General features: G+C 53.5%; 1 pseudogene; it reads right to left on the bottom strand.

Annotated features, from left to right (window-relative positions):
• Positions 1 to 20,125, bottom strand: part of LOC135513345 (alpha-actinin-2-like) — an 81,748-nt pseudogene that overhangs the window by 12,296 nt on the left and 49,327 nt on the right.

Below are 20,125 nucleotides of genomic sequence, written 5' to 3' on the forward strand. Positions count from 1 at the left end.
AGGACCACTAGCCCTCCAGAGGACCTCTGTCTCCCTCCACTAGCCCCCACCAGAGGACCACTAGCGCCCACCAGAGGACCACTAGCCCCTACAAGAGGACCACTAGCCCTCCACTAGCTCCTACCAGAGGGCCCTGTCTCCCTCCACTAGCCCCCACCAGAGGACCACTAGCCCCCACCAGAGGACCACTAGCCCCTACAAGAGGACCACTAGGCCCCCACCACAGAGGACCACTAGCCCCTACCAGAGGACCACTAGCCCCACCAGAGGACCCTCTGTCTCCACTAGCCCCCACCAGAGGACCACTAGCCTCACTAGAGGACCACTAGCCCCTACCAGAGGACCACTAGCCCTCCAGAGGACCTCTGTCTCCCTCCACTAGCCCCCACAAGAGGACCACTAGCCCCACCAGAGGACCACTAGCCCCTACCAGAGGACCACTAGGCCCCCACCAGAGGCCCACTAGCCCCCACCAGAGGACCACTAGCCCTCCAGAGGACCTCTGTCTCCCTCCACAAGCCCCCACCAGAGGACCACTAGCCCCCACCAGGAGGACCACTAGCCCCCACCAGAGGACCACTAGCCCCACCAGAGGACCACTGTCTCCCTCCACTAGCCCCCACCAGAGGACCACTAGCCCCACCAGAGGACCACTAGCCCCCACCAGAGGACCACTAGCCCCTCCAGAGGACCCCTCTGTCTCCACTAGCCCCCACCAGAGGACCACTAGCCCCTACCAGAGGACCACTAGCCCCCACCAGAGGCCCACTAGCCCCCACCAGAGGACCACTAGCCCCCACCAGAGGACCACAGTCTCCCTCCACTAGGCCCCCACCAGAGGACCACTAGCCCCAACCAGAGGACCACTGTCTCCCTCCACTAGCCCCCACCAGAGGCCCACTAGCCCCACCCAGAGGACCACTAGCCCCCACCAGAGGCCCACTAGCCCCACCAGAGGACCACTAGCCCCCACCAGAGGACCACTAGCCCCTACCAGAGGACCACTAGCCCCTCCAGAGGACCACTGTCTCCCTCCACTAGTAGAACCCAGCCCCATTCTGTACCTCCCCCCACTAGGAAGAACCCAGCCCGATTCTGTACCTCCCCCACTAGTAGAACCCAGCCCTACTCTGTACCTCCCCCACTAGTAGAACCCAGCCCTATTCTGTACCTCCCCCACTAGAAGAACCCAGCCCTATTCTGTACCTCCCCCACTAGAAGAACCCAGCCCTATTCAGTACCTCCCCCACTAGTAGAACCCAGCCCTATTCTGTACCTCCCTCCACTAGAAGAACCCAGCCCTATTCTGTACCTCCCCCACTAGTAGAACCCAGCCCTATTCTGTACCTCCCCCACTAGAAGAACCCAGCCCTATTCTGTACCTCCCCCACTAGAAGAACCCAGCCCTATTCTGTACCTCCCCCACTAGAAGAACCCAGCCCTATTCTGTACCTCCCCCCACTAGAAGAACCCAGCCCTATTCTGTACCTCCCCCCACTAGAAGAACCCAGCCCTATTCTGTACCTCCCCACTAACCCCCACTAGAAGAACCCAGCCCTATTCTGTACCTCCCCACTAGAAGAACCCAGCCCTATTCTGTACCTCCCCCACTAGAAGAACCCAGCCCTATTCTGTACCTCCCCCACTAGTAGAACCCAGCCCTATTCTGTACCTCCCCCACTAGAAGAACCCAGCCCTATTCTGTACCTCCCCCACTAGAAGAACCCAGCCCTATTCTGTACCTCCCCCACTAGAAGAACCCAGCCCTATTCTGTACCTCCCCCACTAGAAGAACCCAGCCCTATTCTGTACCTCCCCCCACTAGAAGAACCCAGCCCTATTTTGTACCTCCCCCACTAGTAGAACCCAGCCCTATTCTGTACCTCCCCCTCTAGTAGAACCCAGCCCTATTCTGTACCTCCCCCACTAGCCCCCACCAGAAGAACCCAGCCCTATTCTGTACCTCCCCCACTAGAAGAACCCAGCCCTATTCTGTACCTCCCCCACTAGAAGAACCCAGCCCTATTCTGTACCTCCCCCACTAGAAGAACCCAGCCCTATTCTGTACCTCCCCACTAGTAGAACCCAGCCCTATTCTGTACCTCCCTCCACTAGAAGAACCCAGCCCTATTCTGTACCTCCCCCACTAGAAGAACCCAGCCCTATTCTGTACCTCCCCCCACTAGTAGAACCCAGCCCTATTCTGTACCTCCCTCCACTAGAAGAACCCAGCCCTATTCTGTACCTCCCCCACTAGAAGAACCCAGCCCTATTCTGTACCTCCCCCCACTAGTAGAACCCAGCCCTATTCTGTACCTCCCCCACTAGAAGAACCCAGCCCTATTCTGTACCTCCCCCCACTAGTAGAACCCAGCCCTATTCTGTACCTCCCTCCACTAGAAGAACCCAGCCCTATTCTGTACCTCCCCCCACTAGAAGAACCCAGCCCTATTCTGTACCTCCCCCACTAGAAGAACCCAGCCCTATTCTGTACCTCCCTCCACTAGAAGAACCCAGCCCTATTCTGTACCTCCCCACTAGCCCCCACCAGAAGAACCCAGCCCTATTCTGTACCTCCCTCCACTAGCCCCCACCAGAAGAACCCAGCCCTATTCTGTACCTCCCCCACTAGCCCCCACCAGAAGAACCCAGCCCTATTCTGTACCTCCCCCACTAGCCCCCACCAGAAGAACCCAGCCCTATTCTGTACCTCCCCACTAGCCCCCACCAGAAGAACCCAGCCCTATTCTGTACCTCCCCCACTAGTAGAACCCAGCCCTATTCTGTACCTCCCCCCACTAGAAGAACCCAGCCCTATTCTGTACCTCCCCCTCTAGAAGAACCCAGCCCTATTCTGTACCTCCCCCACTAGAAGAACCCAGCCCTATTCTGTACCTCCCCCACTAGTAGAACCCAGCCCTATTCTGTACCTCCCTCCACTAGAAGAACCCAGCCCTATTCTGTACCTCCCTCCACTAGAAGATCCCCGCCCTATTCTGTACCTCCTCCACTAGTAGAACCCAGCCCTATTCTGTACCTCCCTCCACTAGAAGAACCCAGCCCTATTCTGTACCTCCCCCCACTAGAAGAACCCAGCCCTATTCTGTACCTCCCCCCACTAGAAGAACCCAGCCCTATTCTGTACCTCCCCCCACTAGAAGAACCCAGCCCTATTCTGTACCTCCCCCACTAGAAGAACCCAGCCCTATTCTGTACCTCCCCCACTAGAAGAACCCAGCCCTATTCTGTACCTCCCCCCACTAGAAGAACCCAGCCCTATTCTGTACCTCCCCCACTAGAAGAACCCAGCCCTATTCTGTACCTCCCCCACTAGAAGAACCCAGCCCTATTCTGTACCTCCCCCACTAGCCCCCACCAGAAGAACCCAGCCCTATTCTGTACCTCCCCACTAGCCCCCACCAGAAGAACCCAGCCCTATTCTGTACCTCCCCCACTAGCCCCCACCAGAAGAACCCAGCCCTATTCTGTACCTCCCCCACTAGAAGAACCCAGCCCTATTCTGTACCTCCCTCCACTAGAAGAACCCAGCCCTATTCTGTACCTCCCCCACTAGAAGAACCCAGCCCTATTCTGTACCTCCCCCACTAGAAGAACCCAGCCCTATTCTGTACCTCCCCCACTAGAAGAACCCAGCCCTATTCTGTACCTCCCCCACTAGAAGAACCCAGCCCTATTCTGTACCTCCCCCACTAGAAGAACCCAGCCCTATTCTGTACCTCCCCCACTAGAAGAACCCAGCCCTATTCTGTACCTCCCCCACTAGAAGAACCCAGCCCTATTCTGTACCTCCCCCACTAGAAGAACCCAGCCCTATTCTGTACCTCCCTCCACTAGAAGAACCCAGCCCTATTCTGTACCTCCCCCCACTAGCCCCCACCAGAAGAACCCAGCCCTATTCTGTACCTCCCCCACTAGCCCCCACCAGAAGAACCCAGCCCTATTCTGTACCTCCCCCACTAGCCCCCACCAGAAGAACCCAGCCCTATTCTGTACCTCCCCCACTAGCCCCCACCAGAAGAACCCAGCCCTATTCTGTACCTCCCCCACTAGAAGAACCCAGCCCTATTCTGTACCTCCCCCACCAGAAGAACCCAGCCCTATTCTGTACCTCCCCCCACTAGAAGAACCCAGCCCTATTCTGTACCTCCCCCACTAGAAGAACCCAGCCCTATTCTGTACCTCCCCCACTAGTAGAACCCAGCCCTATTCTGTACCTCCCTCCACTAGAAGAACCCAGCCCTATTCTGTACCTCCCCCACTAGAAGAACCCAGCCCTATTCTGTACCTCCCCCACTAGCCCCCACCAGAAGAACCCAGCCCTATTCTGTACCTCCCCCACTAGCCCCCACCAGAAGAACCCAGCCCTATTCTGTACCTCCCCCACTAGCCCCCACCAGAAGAACCCAGCCCTATTCTGTACCTCCCCCCACTAGAAGAACCCAGCCCTATTCTGTACCTCCCTCCACTAGAAGAACCCAGCCCTATTCTGTACCTCCCCCCACTAGAAGAACCCAGCCCTATTCTGTACCTCCCCCACTAGAAGAACCCAGCCCTATTCTGTACCTCCCCCAATTAGAAGAACTCCAGCCCTATTCTGTACTCCCCTCCCCCACTAGAAGAACCTAGCCCTATTCTGTACCTCCCCCACTAGAAGAACCTCCAGCCCTATTCTGTACCTCCCCCCACTAGAAGAACTCAGCCTCGCCCTGTACCTCCTCCCCACTAGAAGAAACTCCAGCCCTATTCCAGTAAATTCCTCCCTCCACTAGAAGAACCCAGCCCTATTCTGCCTCCCCCACTAGCCCCCACCAGAAGAACCCAGCCCTATTCTGTACCTCCCCCCACTAGCCCCCACCAGAAGAACCCAGCCCTATTCTGTACCCTCCCCACTAGCCCCACCAGAAGAACCCAGCCCTATTCTGTACCTCCCCACTAGCCCCCCTCACTCAGAAGAACCCAGCCCTATTCTGTACCTCCCCCACTCAGGAAGAACCCAGCCCTATTCTGTACCTCCCCACCAGAAGAACCTTCCCAGCCCTATTCTCCAGCCTCCCCACTAGAAGAACCCAGCCCTATTCTGTACCCCTCCCCCACTAGAAGAACCCAGCCCCATTCTGTACCTCCCCCTCTAGTAGAACCCAGCCCTATTCTGTACCTCCCTCCACTAGAAGAACCCTGCCCTATTCTGTACCTCCCCCACCAGAAGAACCCAGCCCTATTCTGACCTCCCTCCACTAGAAGAACCCAGCAGTCCTATTCTTGTACCTCACCCACTAGAAGAACCCAGCCCTATTCTGTACCTCCACTAGAAGAACCCAGCCCTATTCTGTACCTCCCTCCACTAGAAGAACTCAGCCCTATTCTGTACCTCCCCCCACTAGTAGAACCCAGCCCTATTCTGTACCTCCCTCCACTAGAAGAACCCAGCCCTATTCTGTACCTCCCCCTACTAGAAGAAACCATTCTGTACCTCTGTAGAAGAACCTATTCTGTACCTCCCCCCACTAGAAGAACCCAGCCCCATTCTGTACCCTAGTTATTCTGTACCTCCCCCACTAGTAGAACCCAGCCCTATTCTGTACCTCCCCACTAGTAGAACCCACCCTATTCTGTACCTCCCCCACTAGAAGAACCCAGCCCTATTCTGTACCTCCCTCCACTAGAAGAAAAACTCAGCCCTATTCTGTACCTCCCCCCACTAGTAGAACCCAGCCCTATTCTGTACCTCCCCCACTAGAAGAACCCAGCCCTATTCTGTACCCTCCCCCACTAGAAACCTCAGCCCTATTCTGTACCTCTCCCCCCACTAGTAGAAGAACCCAGCCCTATTCTGTACCTCCCTCCACTAGAAGAACCCAGCCCTATTCTGTACCTCCCCCCACTAGAAGAACCCAGCCCTATTCTGTACCTCCCTCCACTAGAAGAACCCAGCCCTATTCTGTACCTCCCCCCCACTAGAAGAACCCAGCCCTATTCTGTACCTCCCCACTAGAAGAACCCAGCCCTATTCTGTAACTCCCCACTAGAAGAACCCAGCCCTATTCTGTACCTCCCCCACCAGAAGAACCCAGCCCCATTCTGTACCTCCCCCACTAGAAGAACCCAGCCCTATTCTGTACCTCCTCCCCCACTAGAAGAACCCAGCCCTATTCTGTACCTCCCCACTAGTAGAACCCAGCCCTATTCTGTACCTCCCCCCCCTCTAGAAGAACCTCCAGCCCTATTCTGTACTCCCCACTAGAAGAACCCAGCCCTATTCTGTACCTCCCCCACTAGTAACCCAGCCCTATTCTGTACCCCCCCACTAGAAGAACCCAGCTCCTACTGTACCTCCCCCCCCCCACTAGTAGAACCTGGGTAGCCCTATTCTGTACTAGAAGAACCCAGCCCCATTCTGGTATTCTAGAAGAACCTGCAGCTCCCTTTTCTCTGTACCTCCCCACTAGCCCCCACCAGAAGAACCCAGCCCTATTCTGTACCTCCCCACTAGTAGAACCTCCAGCTCCCTATTCTGTACTCCCCCCACTAGTAGAACCCAGCCCTATTCTGTACCTCCCCCTCTAGAAGAACCCAGCCTTTCTGTACCCCTCCCCACTAGCCCCCACCAGAAGAACCCAGCCCTATTCTGTACCTCCCCCACTAGAAGAACCCAGCCCTATTCTGTACCTCCCCCACTAGAAGAACCCAGCCCTATTCTGTACCTCCCCCACTAGAAGAACCCAGCCCTATTCTGTACCTCCCCCACTAGAAGAACCCAGCCCTATTCTGTACCTCCCCCACTAGAAGAACCCAGCCCTATTCTGTACCTCCCCCACTAGAAGAACCCAGCCCTATTCTGTACCTCCCTCCACTAGAAGAACCCAGCCCTATTCTGTACCTCCCTCCACTAGAAGAACCCAGCCCTATTCTGTACCTCCCCACTAGAAGAACCCAGCCCTATTCTGTACCTCCCCCCACTAGTAGAACCCAGCCCTATTCTGTACCTCCCCCACTAGAAGAACCCAGCCCTATTCTGTACCTCCCCCACTAGAAGAACCCAGCCCTATTCTGTACCTCCCCCACTAGAAGAACCCAGCCCTATTCTGTACCTCCCCCACTAGTAGAACCCAGCCCTATTCTGTACCTCCCCCCACTAGAAGAACCCAGCCCTATTCTGTACCTCCCCCACTAGAAGAACCCAGCCCTATTCTGTACCTCCCCCACTAGTAGAACCCAGCCCTATTCTGTACCTCCCCCACTAGAAGAACCCAGCCCTATTCTGTACCTCCCCCACTAGAAGAACCCAGCCCTATTCTGTACCTCCCCCACTAGAAGAACCCAGCCCTATTCTGTACCTCCCCCACTAGAAGAACCCAGCCCTATTCTGTACCTCCCTCCACTAGAAGAACCCAGCCCTATTCTGTACCTCCCCCACTAGAAGAACCCAGCCCTATTCTGTACCTCCCCCACTAGAAGAACCCAGCCCTATTCTGTACCTCCCTCCACTAGAAGAACCCAGCCCTATTCTGTACCTCCCCCACTAGAAGAACCCAGCCCTATTCTGTACCTCCCTCCACTAGAAGAACCCAGCCCTATTCTGTACCTCCCCCCACTAGAAGAACCCAGCCCTATTCTGTACCTCCCCCCACTAGCCCCCACCAGAAGAACCCAGCCCTATTCTGTACCTCCCCCCACTAGAAGAACCCAGCCCTATTCTGTACCTCCCCCCACTAGAAGAACCCAGCCCTATTCTGTACCTCCCCCACTAGAAGAACCCAGCCCTATTCTGTACCTCCCCCCACTAGAAGAACCCAGCCCTATTCTGTACCTCCCTCCACTAGAAGAACCCAGCCCTATTCTGTACCTCCCCCCACTAGAAGAACCCAGCCCTATTCTGTACCTCCCCCACTAGTAGAACCCAGCCCTATTCTGTACCTCCCCCCACTAGAAGAACCCAGCCCTATTCTGTACCTCCCCCACTAGAAGAACCCAGCCCTATTCTGTACCTCCCTCCACTAGAAGAACCCAGCCCTATTCTGTACCTCCCCCCACTAGAAGAACCCAGCCCTATTCTGTACCTCCCCCCACTAGAAGAACCCAGCCCTATTCTGTACCTCCCCCACTAGAAGAACCCAGCCCTATTCTGTACCTCCCTCCACTAGAAGAACCCAGCCCTATTCTGTACCTCCCCCACTAGAAGAACCCAGCCCTATTCTGTACCTCCCCCACTAGAAGAACCCAGCCCTATTCTGTACCTCCCCCACTAGAAGAACCCAGCCCTATTCTGTACCTCCCCCACTAGAAGAACCCAGCCCTATTCTGTACCTCCCCCACTAGAAGAACCCAGCCCTATTCTGTACCTCCCCCACTAGAAGAACCCAGCCCTATTCTGTACCTCCCCCACTAGAAGAACCCAGCCCTATTCTGTACCTCCCCCCACTAGAAGAACCCAGCCCTATTCTGTACCTCCCCCACTAGAAGAACCCAGCCCTATTCTGTACCTCCCCCACTAGAAGAACCCAGCCCTATTCTGTACCTCCCCCACTAGAAGAACCCAGCCCTATTCTGTACCTCCCCCACTAGAAGAACCCAGCCCTATTCTGTACCTCCCCTCCACTAGAAGAACCCAGCCCTATTCTGTACCTCCCCACTAGCCCCCACCAGAAGAACCCAGCCCTATTCTGTACCTCCCCCACTAGCCCCCACCAGAAGAACCCAGCCCTATTCTGTACCTCCCCCCACTAGAAGAACCCAGCCCTATTCTGTACCTCCCCACTAGCCCCCACTAGAAGAACCCAGCCCTATTCTGTACCTCCCCCACTAGAAGAACCCAGCCCTATTCTGTACCTCCCCCACCAGAAGAACCCAGCCCTATTCTGTACCTCCCCCACTAGCCCCCACCAGAAGAACCCAGCCCTATTCTGTACCTCCCTCCACTAGAAGAACCCAGCCCTATTCTGTACCTCCCCCCACTAGAAGAACCCAGCCCTATTCTGTACCTCCCCCCACTAGAAGAACCCAGCCCTATTCTGTACCTCCCCCACTAGAAGAACCCAGCCCTATTCTGTACCTCCCCCCACTAGAAGAACCCAGCCCTATTCTGTACCTCCCCCCACTAGAAGAACCCAGCCCTATTCTGTACCTCCCCCACTAGAAGAACCCAGCCCTATTCTGTACCTCCCCACTAGCCCCCACTAGAAGAACCCAGCCCTATTCTGTACCTCCCCCCACTAGAAGAACCCAGCCCTATTCTGTACCTCCCCCACTAGAAGAACCCAGCCCTATTCTGTACCTCCCCCACTAGAAGAACCCAGCCCTATTCTGTACCTCCCCCCACTAGAAGAACCCAGCCCTATTCTGTACCTCCCCCACTAGAAGAACCCAGCCCTATTCTGTACCTCCCCCACTAGAAGAACCCAGCCCTATTCTGTACCTCCCCCACTAGAAGAACCCAGCCCTATTCTGTACCTCCCACTCCACTAGAAGAACCCAGCCCTATTCTGTACCTCCCCCCACTAGTAGAACCCAGCCCTATTCTGTACCTCCCCCACTAGAAGAACCCAGCCCTATTCTGTACCTCCCCCCACTAGAAGAACCCAGCCCTATTCTGTACCTCCCCCACTAGCCCCCACCAGAAGAACCCAGCCCTATTCTGTACCTCCCCACTAGCCCCCACCAGAAGAACCCAGCCCCATTCTGTACCTCCCCCACTAGAAGAACCCAGCCCTATTCTGTACCTCCCCCACTAGAAGAACTCCAGCCCTATTCTGTACCTCACTCCACTAGAAGAACCCAGCCCATTCTGTACCTCCCCACTAGTAGAACCCCAGCCTTGATTTCAAAATTCCCTCCCCTCCACTAGGAAGGAACTCAGCTCATTCTGCAAATTTCCCCCACTAGTAGAACCTGTGCCCTATTCTGTACCTCCCTCCACTAGAAGAACCCAGCCCTATTCTGTACCTCCCCCACTAGAAGAACCCAGCCCTATTCTGTAACGTACCTCCCCTCCACTAGAAGAACCCAGCCCCCATTCTGTACCTCCCCACTAGGAAGAACCCAGTCCTATTCTGTACTTCCCCCCACTAGAAGAACCTAGCCCTATTCTCCTGTACCTCCCATTCTGTACCTCCCCAGAAGAACCCAGCCCTATTCTGTACCTCCCCCACTCAGGAAGAACCCAGCCCTATTCTGTACCTCCTCCACTAGTAGAACCCAGCACTATTCTGTACCTCCCCCCACTAGAAGAACCTGTGCCCTATTCTGTACCTCCCCCACTAGAAGAACCCAGCCCTATTCTGTACCTCCCCCACTAGAAGAACCCCAGCCCTATTCTGTAACACCCCCTCTAGAAGAACCCAGCCCTATTCTGTACCTCCCTCCACTAGAAGAACCCAGTCCTATTCTGTACCTCCCCCAGCTCAGTACTAGAAGAACCCAGCCCTATTCTGTACCTCCCCCACTAGTAGAACCCAGCCCTATTCTGTACCTCCCCACTAGAAGAACCCAGCCCTATTCTGTAACCTCACCCACCAGAACCAGAAGAACTCCAGCCCTATTCTGTACCTCCTCCACTAGCCCTATTCTGTACCTCCCCTAGAAGAACCCACCCTAGAAGTAAACCCAGCCCTATTCTGTACCTCCCCTTCTAGAAGAACCCAGCCCTATTCTGTACCCTCCCCCCATTCTGTACCTCCCCACTAGTAGAACCCAGCCCATTCTGTACCCCCCCCACTAGAAGAACTCTAGCCCTAACCCAGCCCTATTCTGTACCTCCCCCCACTCCTCCACTGTAGAAGAACCCAGCCCTTTCTCTGTACCTCCCCCACTAGAAGAACCTAGCCCTATTCACCCCCCTCCCCCTCTAGAAGAACCCAGTCCTTATTCTGTACCTAGAAGAAACCCCCTGTACCTCCCCCACTAGAAGAACCCAGCCCTATTCTGTACCTCCTCCACTAGTAGAACCCAGCCCTATTCTGTACCTCCCCCCACTAGAAGAACCCAGTCCTATTCTGTACCTCCCCCCACTAGAAGAACCCACCCCTATTCTGTACCTCCCCCACTAGAAGAACCCAGCCCTATTCTGTACCCTCCCACACTAGTAGAAACCTAGTTCCATTCTGTACCCCCCACTAGTAGAACCCAGTCCCATTCTGTACCTCCCCCACTAGAAGAACCCAGCTCCTATTCTGTACCTCCCCCACTAGTAGAACCCAGAACCCACTAGTCCTATTCTGTACCTCCCCCCCCCACCAGAAGAACCCAGTCCATTCTGTACCTCCCCACTAGAAGAACCCAGTCCTATTCTGTACCTCCCCCCACTAGAAGAACCCAGTCCTATTCTGTACCTCCCTCCACTAGAAGAACCCATTCTGTACCCTATGCTGTACCTCCCCCACTAGAAGAACCCAGTCCTATTCTGTACCTCCCCACTAGAAGAACCCAGCCCTATTCTGTACCTCCCTCCACATAGTAGAACCCAGCCCTATTCTGTACCCCCTCCCTCACTAGAAGAACCTAGCCCTATTCTGTACCTCCCCACTAGTAGAACCCAGCCTCCCATTCTGTACCCTCCCTCCACTAGAAGAACCCAGCCTCCCTCCACTAGAAGAACCCAGCCCTTCTGTACCTCCCCCACTAGAAGAACCCAGCCCTATTCTGTACCTCCCCCACTAGAAGAACCCAGCCCTATTCTGTACCTCCCCCACTAGTAGAACCCAGCCCTATTCTGTACCTCCCCCACTAGTAGAACCCAGCCCTATTCTGTACCTCCCCATTTTGAAGAACCTAGCCCTAGAAGAAACCCAGCCCTATTCTGTACCTCCCCCACCAGAAGAACCCAGCCCTATTCTGTACCTCCCCCACTAGAAGAACCCAGCCCCTGTACCGCCCCCCACTAGAAGAACCCAGCCCTATTCTGTACCTCCCCCACTAGCCCCCACCAGAAGAACCCAGCCCTATTCTGTACCTCCCCCCACTAGAAGAACCCAGTCCTATTCTGTACCTCCCCCACTAGAAGAACCCAGCCCTATTCTGTACCTCCCCCCACCAGAAGAACCCAGCCCTATTCTGTACCTCCCCCCACCAGAAGAACCCAGCCCTATTCTGTACCTCCCCCCACTAGCCCCCACCAGAAGAACCCAGCCCTATTCTGTACCTCCCCCCACTAGTAGAACCCAGTCCTATTCTGTACCTCCCCCCACCAGAAGAACCCAGCCCTATTCTGTACCTCCCCCACTAGAAGAACCCAGCCCTATTCTGTACCTCCCCACTAGCCCCCACCAGAAGAACCCAGTCCTATTCTGTACCTCCCCCACCCAGCCCCCTGTACCTCCCCAGAAGAACCCAGCCCTATTCTGTACCTCCCCACTAGAAGAACCCAGTCCTATTCTGTACCTCCCCTCCACTAGAAGAACCCAGCCCCTATTCTGTACCTCCCCACCAGAAGAACCCAGCCCTATTCTGTACCTCCCCCCACTAGAAGAACCCAGCCCTATTCTGTACCTCCCCCACTCTGCCCCCACTAGAAGAACCCAGCCCTATTCTGTACCTCCCCCCACTAGCCCCACCAGAAGAACCCAGCCCTATTCTGTACCTCCCCCACTAGCACCAGAAGAACCCAGCCCTATTCTGTACCTCCCCCCACCAGAAGAACCCAGCCCTATTCTGTACCTCCCCCACTAGAAGAACCCAGCCCTATTCTGTACCTCCCCACTAGAAGAACCCAGCCCTATTCTGTACCTCCCCCACCAGAAGAACCCAGCCCTATTCTGTACCTCCCCCTAGCCACTAGAAGAACCCAGCCCTATTCTGTACCTCCCTCCACTAGAAGAACCCAGCCCTATTCTGTACCTCCCCCACTAGAAGAACCCAGCCCTATTCTGTACCTCCCCCCACTAGTAGAACCCCGCCCTATTCTGTACCTCCCCCACTAGAAGAACCCAGCCCTATTCTGTACCTCCCCCACTAGAAGAACCCAGCCCTGTTCTGTACCTCCCCCACTAGAAGAACCCAGCTCCTATTCTGTACCTCCCCACTAGAAGAACCCAGCCCTATTCTGTACCTCCCCCCACTACTAAGAACCCAGCCCTATTCTGTACCTCCCCCCACTAGGAAGAACCCAGCCCTATTCTGTACCTCCCCACTAGGAAGAACCCAACCCTATTCTGTACCTCCCCCCACTAGAAGAACCCAGCCCTATTCTGTACCTCCCCCACTAGAAGAACCCAACCCTGTTCTGTACCTCCCCCACTAGAAGAAGAACCCATTCCTATTCTGTACCTCCCTCCACTAGAAGAACCCAGCCCTATTCTGTACCTCCCCCACTAGAAGAACCCCACCCTATTCTGTACCTCCCCCCACTAGAAGAACCCAGCCCTATTCTGTACCTCCCCACTCCACCAGAAGAACCCAGCCCTGTTCTGTACCTCCTCCCCCACCCCCATTCCTATTCTGTACCTCCCTCCACCAGAAGAACCCAAACCTATTCTGTACCTCCCCCACTAGAAGAACCCCCCTCTATTCTGTACCTCCCCCCACTAGAAGAACCCAGCCCTATTCTGTACCTCCCCCACTAGCCCCCACCAGAAGAACCCAGCCCTATTCTGTACCTCCCCCACTAGCCCCCAAGAAGAACCCAGCCCCTATTCTGTACCTCCCCCCACCTAGCCCCCACCAGAAGAACCCAGCCCTATTCTGTACCTCCCCCACTAGAAGAACCCAGCCCTATTCTGTACTCCCCCACTAGAAGAACCCAGCCCTTCTGTACCTCCCCACTAGAAGAACCTGCCTACCCCCCCCCACTAGCCCCCACCAGAAGAACCCAGCCCTTTCTGTACCTCCCCCACTAGCCCCCACCAGAAGAACCCAGCCCTATTCTGTACCTCCCCCCACTTGCCCCCACCAGAAGAACCCAGCCCTATTCTGTACCTCCCCCACTTATCCCCCACCAGAAGAACCCAGCCCCATTGGTACCAGAGCCCTGGGCAGCTAGAAGAGGAGGCAGCCCTATTCTGTACCTCCCCCCACTAGCCCCCACCAGAAGAACCCATTCCTATTCTGGACCTCCAGGGATCCCTCCTCTTCTGGGTGAGGGTTCCCAGCTGGTCCCAGAGGTCACAGATGCCCTGGGAGAGCGAGAGTTGATAGAGGAGGCAGCATGGTGAGAGAGCTCAAGTGGACAGAGAGAGAGAGAGGGGGAGAGAGAGAGAGAGAGAGAGAGAGAGAGAGAGAGAGAGAGGGAGAGAGAGAGAGAGAGAGAGAGAGAGAGAGAGAGAGAGAGGAGCGAGGGGAGAGAGAGAGAGAGAGAGAGAGAGAGGGGAGAGAGAGAGAGAGAGAGGAGCAAGGGGAGAGAGAGGAGAGAGGAGAGAGAGGAGAGAGAGAGAGAGAGAGAGAGAGGAGAGAGAGGGGAGGAGAGAGAGAGAGAGAGGAGCAAGGGTGGAGAGAGAGAGAGAAAGCTCTGGTCAAAAGTCGTGCATTATATAAGGAATAGGGTGCCATTTGGAGCCACAGTTTTTGGCGAAAAAAATAATTGAAAATTACAGCAAGTTCAGTTTACTTGAGTAGCCTGAGCAGTCCCCTGACCTCCACCCAATAGAGCGAGTGTATATAACTAATAGTGACCTCAGCCATAGTGAATCCTCCACTACACTAGGTAATAGTGACCTCAGAAATATATTGTCATAAAGGTGAACGCTTAAATAAACACTACAATTCCATTCTTATATTTCCTGACTCTCCTCTCTCCCCTCTCCAGAAGTATCGCAGAGAAACCTGTTCCTAACTCTCCTCTCTCCAGAAGTATCCCAAGGAAACCTGTCCCTGACTCTCCTCTCTCCAGAAGTATCCCAGAGAAACCTGTTCCCAGAGAAACCTGTCCCTGACTCTCCTCTCTCCGGAAGTATCCCAGAGAAACCTGTTCCCAGAGAAACCTGTCCCTGACTCTCCTCTCTCCAGAAGTATCCCAGAGAAACCTGTCCCAACTCTCCTCTCTCCAGAAGTATCCCAGATAAACCTGTTCCCAGAGAAACCTGTCCCTCTCTCTCCTCTCCAGAAGTATCCCAGAGAAACCTGTTCCCAGAGAAACCTGTCCCTGACTCTCCTCTCTCCAGAAGTATCCCAGACAAACCTGTTCCCAGAGAAACTGTCCCTGACTCTCCTCTCCAGAAGTATCCCAGAGAAACCTGTTCCCAGAAGATCGTAAGAAACCTGTCCCTGACTCTCCTCTCTCCAGAAGTATCCCAGAGAAACCTGTTCCTAACTCTCCCCTCTCCAGAAGTATCCCAGAGAAACCTGTTCCCAGAGAAACCTGTCCCTGACTCTCCTCTCTCCAGAAGTATCCCAGAGAAACCTGTTCCCAGAGAAACCTGTCCCTGACTCTCCTCCAGAAGTATCCCAGAGAAACCTGTCCCTGACTCTCCTCTCTCCAGAAGTATCCCAGAGAAACCTGTTCCCAGAGAAACCTCCCTGACCTCCTCTCCAGAAGTATCCCAGAGAAACCTGTTCCCAGAGAAACCTGTCCCTAACTCTCCTCTCTCAGAAGTATCCCAGAGAAACCTGTTCCTAACTCTCCCTCTCCAGAAGTATCTCAGAGAAACCTGTTCCCAACTCTCCTCTCTCCAGAAGTATCCCAGAGAAACCTGTTCCTACTCTCCCTCTCCAGAAGTATCTCAGAGAAACCTGTCCCTGACTCTCCTCTCTCCGGAAGTATCCCAGAGAAACCTGTACCTAACCTTCCTCTCTCCAGAAGTATCCCAGAGAAACCTGTCCCTGACTCTCCTCTCTCCAGAAGTATCCCAGAGAAACCTGTTCCCAGAGAAACCTGTCCCTGACTCTCCTCTCTCCAGAAGTATCCCAGAGAAACCTAGTTCATTGTTCAATAATGAATGCAACGGAAAACTTTCTTAAACATTTTGCAACAGAACAGAGAGGTGAAATGTACTTTTGTCATTGGACAGCTCAAAGTAGTTTATTTCCGTTTGGTGCCTAATAAACATGACCCAGGAACATTGCAGGGGGCTGACAGAGAACCTCAAGGTGACCCGTGTCATTGTGTTCCCCGGCCCAGACCCACCCAGCCAGTAACTGGATATCGGTGCTGGGGAATAGTGCAGACAGACCTCACCAGGGGGACAACTGAGAGAGAGAGAGAGAGAGAGAGAGAGAGTGTGTGTGTGTGTGTATGTGTGTGTGTGTGTGTGTGTGTTAGAATGCGTGCGTGTGTGTGTCAGTTCACTGCCATGTATCTGAGTCCTGGGTCATAGCCGTTTATCTTATCCGGTGTCTAACAGCCAATGGGATCACAGCATGTCAGAAGGTGATAGGTCATCCATTCGTTAGTCCTGCAGAAGAACTAACAGTGTTATCTCAGTCAATATTAACCTTCTGCTGGGGAATCTCCTCTAGGACAGGCTTGCAACAGAGCCTGTGGAAAATCCCATTCACCTTTGTCCAAATTTACCAACAGTATAACAGAAAAGTAGGACTTCAGTTGTCACTACTGATAACCGACAACGTGTATTTTAAAGGGAACACTTCACATTTTATTTAGATGATTTTTTTAGTCAAAAGTGATGCCTTGTGTAATGATCTGTTGGAGGAGCCAGGATGAATAGCAAAGAGTATCAGAGGAAAGAACGCAGCCGACACGTGGTGACAGGAGACCGCTCTGGTCTGATGACAGCACAGTCCTTCAACTGTGACACGTGAAGAACACAGGTCGGCCCGCGTTCTAGAACACGGGCTGTCCAATAAGTGGTGACAGGAGACTGCTCTGGTCTGATGACAGCACAGTCCTTCAACTGTGACACGTGAAGAACACAGGTCGGTCCGCGTTCTAGAACACGGGCTGTCCAATAAGTGGTGACAGGAGACTGCTCTGGTCTGATGACAGCACAGTCCTTCAACTGTGACACGTCACAGGTCGGCCCGCGTTCTAGAACACGGGCTGTCCAATAAGTGGTGACAGGAGACTGCTCTGGTCTGATGACATCACAGTCCTTCAACTGTGACACGTGAAGAACACAGGTCGGTCCGCGTTCTAGAACACGGGCTGTCCAATAAGTGGTGACAGGAGACTGCTCTGGGCTGTGATAGCACAATAAGTGGTGACAGGAGACAGGAGACTGCTCTGGTCTGATGACATCACAGTCCTTCAACTGTGACACGTGAAGAACACAGGTCGGTCCGCGTTCTAGAACACGGGCTGTCCAATAAGTGGTGACAGGAGACTGCTCTGGTCTGATGACATCACAGTCCTTCAACTGTGACACGTGAAGAACACAGGTCGGTCCGCGTTCTAGAACACGGCTGTCCAATAATAGCAAGGTGAATATATACAGTGCTCAAAAAAATAAAGGGAACACTAAAATAACACATCCTAGATCTGAATGAATGAAATATTCTTAATACTGAATATGTGCTGACAACAAAATCACACATAAATGATCAATGGAAATCAAATGTATCAACCCATGGAGGTCTGGATTTGGAGTCACACTCAAAATTAAAGTGGAAAACCACACTACAGGCTGATCCAACTTTGATGTAATGTCCTTAAAACAAGTCAAAATGAGGGTCAGTAGTGTGTGGGCCTCCACGTGCCTGTATGACCTCCCTACAACACCTGGGCATGCTCCTGATGAGGTGGCGGATGGTCTCCTGAGGGATCTCCTCCCAGACCTGGACTAAAGCACCCGCCAACTCCTGGACAGTCTGTGGTGCAACGTGGCGTTGGTGGATGGAGCGAGACATGATGTCCCAGATGTGCTCAATTGGATTCAGGTCTGGGGAACGGGCGGGCCAGTCCAGAGCATCAATGCCTTCCTCTTGCAGGAACTGCTGACACACTCCAGCCACATGAGGTCTAGCATTGTCTTGCATTAGGAGGAACCCAGGGCCAACTGTACCAGCATATGGTCTCACAAGGGGTACCTCGGTACCTAATGGCGGTCAGGCTACCTCTGCCGAGCACATGGAGGGCTGTGCGGCCCCCCAAAGAACCATGACTAACCCACCGCCAAACTGGTCATGCTGGAGGATGTTGCAGGCAGCAGAACGTTCTCCACGGCGTCTCCAGACTCTGTCACGTCTGTCACATGCTCAGTGTGAACCTGCTTTCATCTGTGAAGAGCACAGGGCACCAGTGGCGAATTTGCCAATCTTGGTGTTCTCTGGCAAATGCCAAACGTCCTGCACGGTGTTGGGCTGTAAGCACAACCCCCACCTGTGGACGTCGGGCCCTCATACCACCCTCATGGAGTCTGTTTCTGACCGTTTGAGCAGACACATGCACATTTGTGGCCTGCTGGAGGTCATTTTGCAGGGCTCTGGCAGTGCTCCTCCTGCTCCTCCTTGCACAAAGGCGGAGGTAGCAGTCCTGCTGCTGGGTTGTTGCCCTCCTACGGCCTCCTCCACGTCTCCTGATGTACTGGCCTGTCTCCTGGTAGCGCCTCCATGCTCTGGACACTACGCTGACAGACACAGCAAACCTTCTTGCCACAGCTCGCATTGATGTGCCATCCTGGATGAGCTGCACTAGCTGAGCCACTTGTGTGGGTTGTAGACTCACTTGTGTGGGTTGCTACCACTAGAGTGAAAGCACCGCCAGCATTTAAAAGTGACCAAAACATCAGCCAGGAAGCATAGGAACTGAGAAGTGGTCTGTGGTCCCCACCTGCAGAACCACTCCTTTATTGGGTGTGTCTTGCTAATTGCCTATAATTTCCACCTGTTGTCTATTCCATTAGCACAACAGCATGTGAAATTTATTGTCAATCAGTGCTGCTTCCTAAGTGGACAGTCTGATTTCACAGAAGTGTGATTGACTTGGAGTTACATTGTGTTGTTTAAGTGTTCCCTTTATTTTTTGAGCAGTGTATATATATATATATACAGGCTGGCAGGCAGGGGACTGGAGAGGAGAGGAGAATATATACAGGAGACTGGAGAGAGAGAGGTGAATATATACTGGAGACTGGAGAGAGAGAGGAGGTGAATATATACAGGAGACTGGAGAGAGAGAGAGTGAATATATACAGGAGACTGGAGAGAGAGAGAGAGAGAGAGAGAGTGAATATATACAGGAGACTGGAGAGAGAGAGAGTGAATATATACAGGAGACTGGAGAGAGAGAGGTGAATATATACAGGAGACTGGAGAGAATATATACAGGAGACTGGAGAGAGAGGTGAATATATACAGGAGACTGGAGAGAGAGAGAGAGGTGAATATATACAGGAGACTGGAGAGAGAGAGGTGAATATATACAGGAGACTGGAGAGAGAGAGGACTGGAGAGAGGTGAATATATACAGGAGACTGGAGAGAGAGAGAGAGAATGAATATACACTGGAGAGAGAGAGAGGTGAATATATACAGGAGACTGGAGAGAGAGAGGTGAATATATACAGGAGACTGGAGAGAATATATACAGGAGACTGGAGAGAGAGAGGTGAATATATACAGGAGACTGGAGAGAGAGAGGTGAATATATACAGGAGACTGGAGAGAGAGAGAGTGAATATATACAGGAGACTGGAGAGAGAGAGGTGAATATATACTGGAGACTGGAGAGAGAGAGAGAGAGGTGAATATATACAGGAGACTGGAGAGAGAGAGGTGAATATATACTGGAGACTGGAGAGAGAGAGGTGAATATATACAGGAGACTGGAGAGAGAGAATGAATATATACTGGAGGAGACTGGAGACTGGAGAGAGAGAGGTGAATATATACAGGAGACTGGAGAGAGAGAGGGTGAATATATACAGGAGACTGGAGAGAGAATATATACTGGAGACTGGAGAGAGAGAGGTGAATATATACAGGAGACTGGAGAGAGAGAGGTGAATATATACAGGAGACTGGAGAGAGAGAGAGAGGAGGTGAATATATACAGGAGACTGGAGAGAGAGAGGTGAATATATACAGGAGACTGGAGAGAGAGAGTGAATATATACTGGAGGTTAGTGAGATATATACTGGAGACTGGAGAGAGAGAGAGAGTGGAGACTGAGAGAGGTGAATATATACTAGACTGGAGACTGAGAGAGAGAGGAGACTGGAGAGAGAGAGGTGAATATATACAGGAGACTGGAGAGAGAGAGGTGAATATATACAGGAGACTGGAG

Source organism: Oncorhynchus masou, chromosome 24 (assembly GCF_036934945.1).
Source record: "Oncorhynchus masou masou isolate Uvic2021 chromosome 24, UVic_Omas_1.1, whole genome shotgun sequence".
NCBI lineage: Eukaryota > Metazoa > Chordata > Actinopteri > Salmoniformes > Salmonidae > Oncorhynchus > Oncorhynchus masou.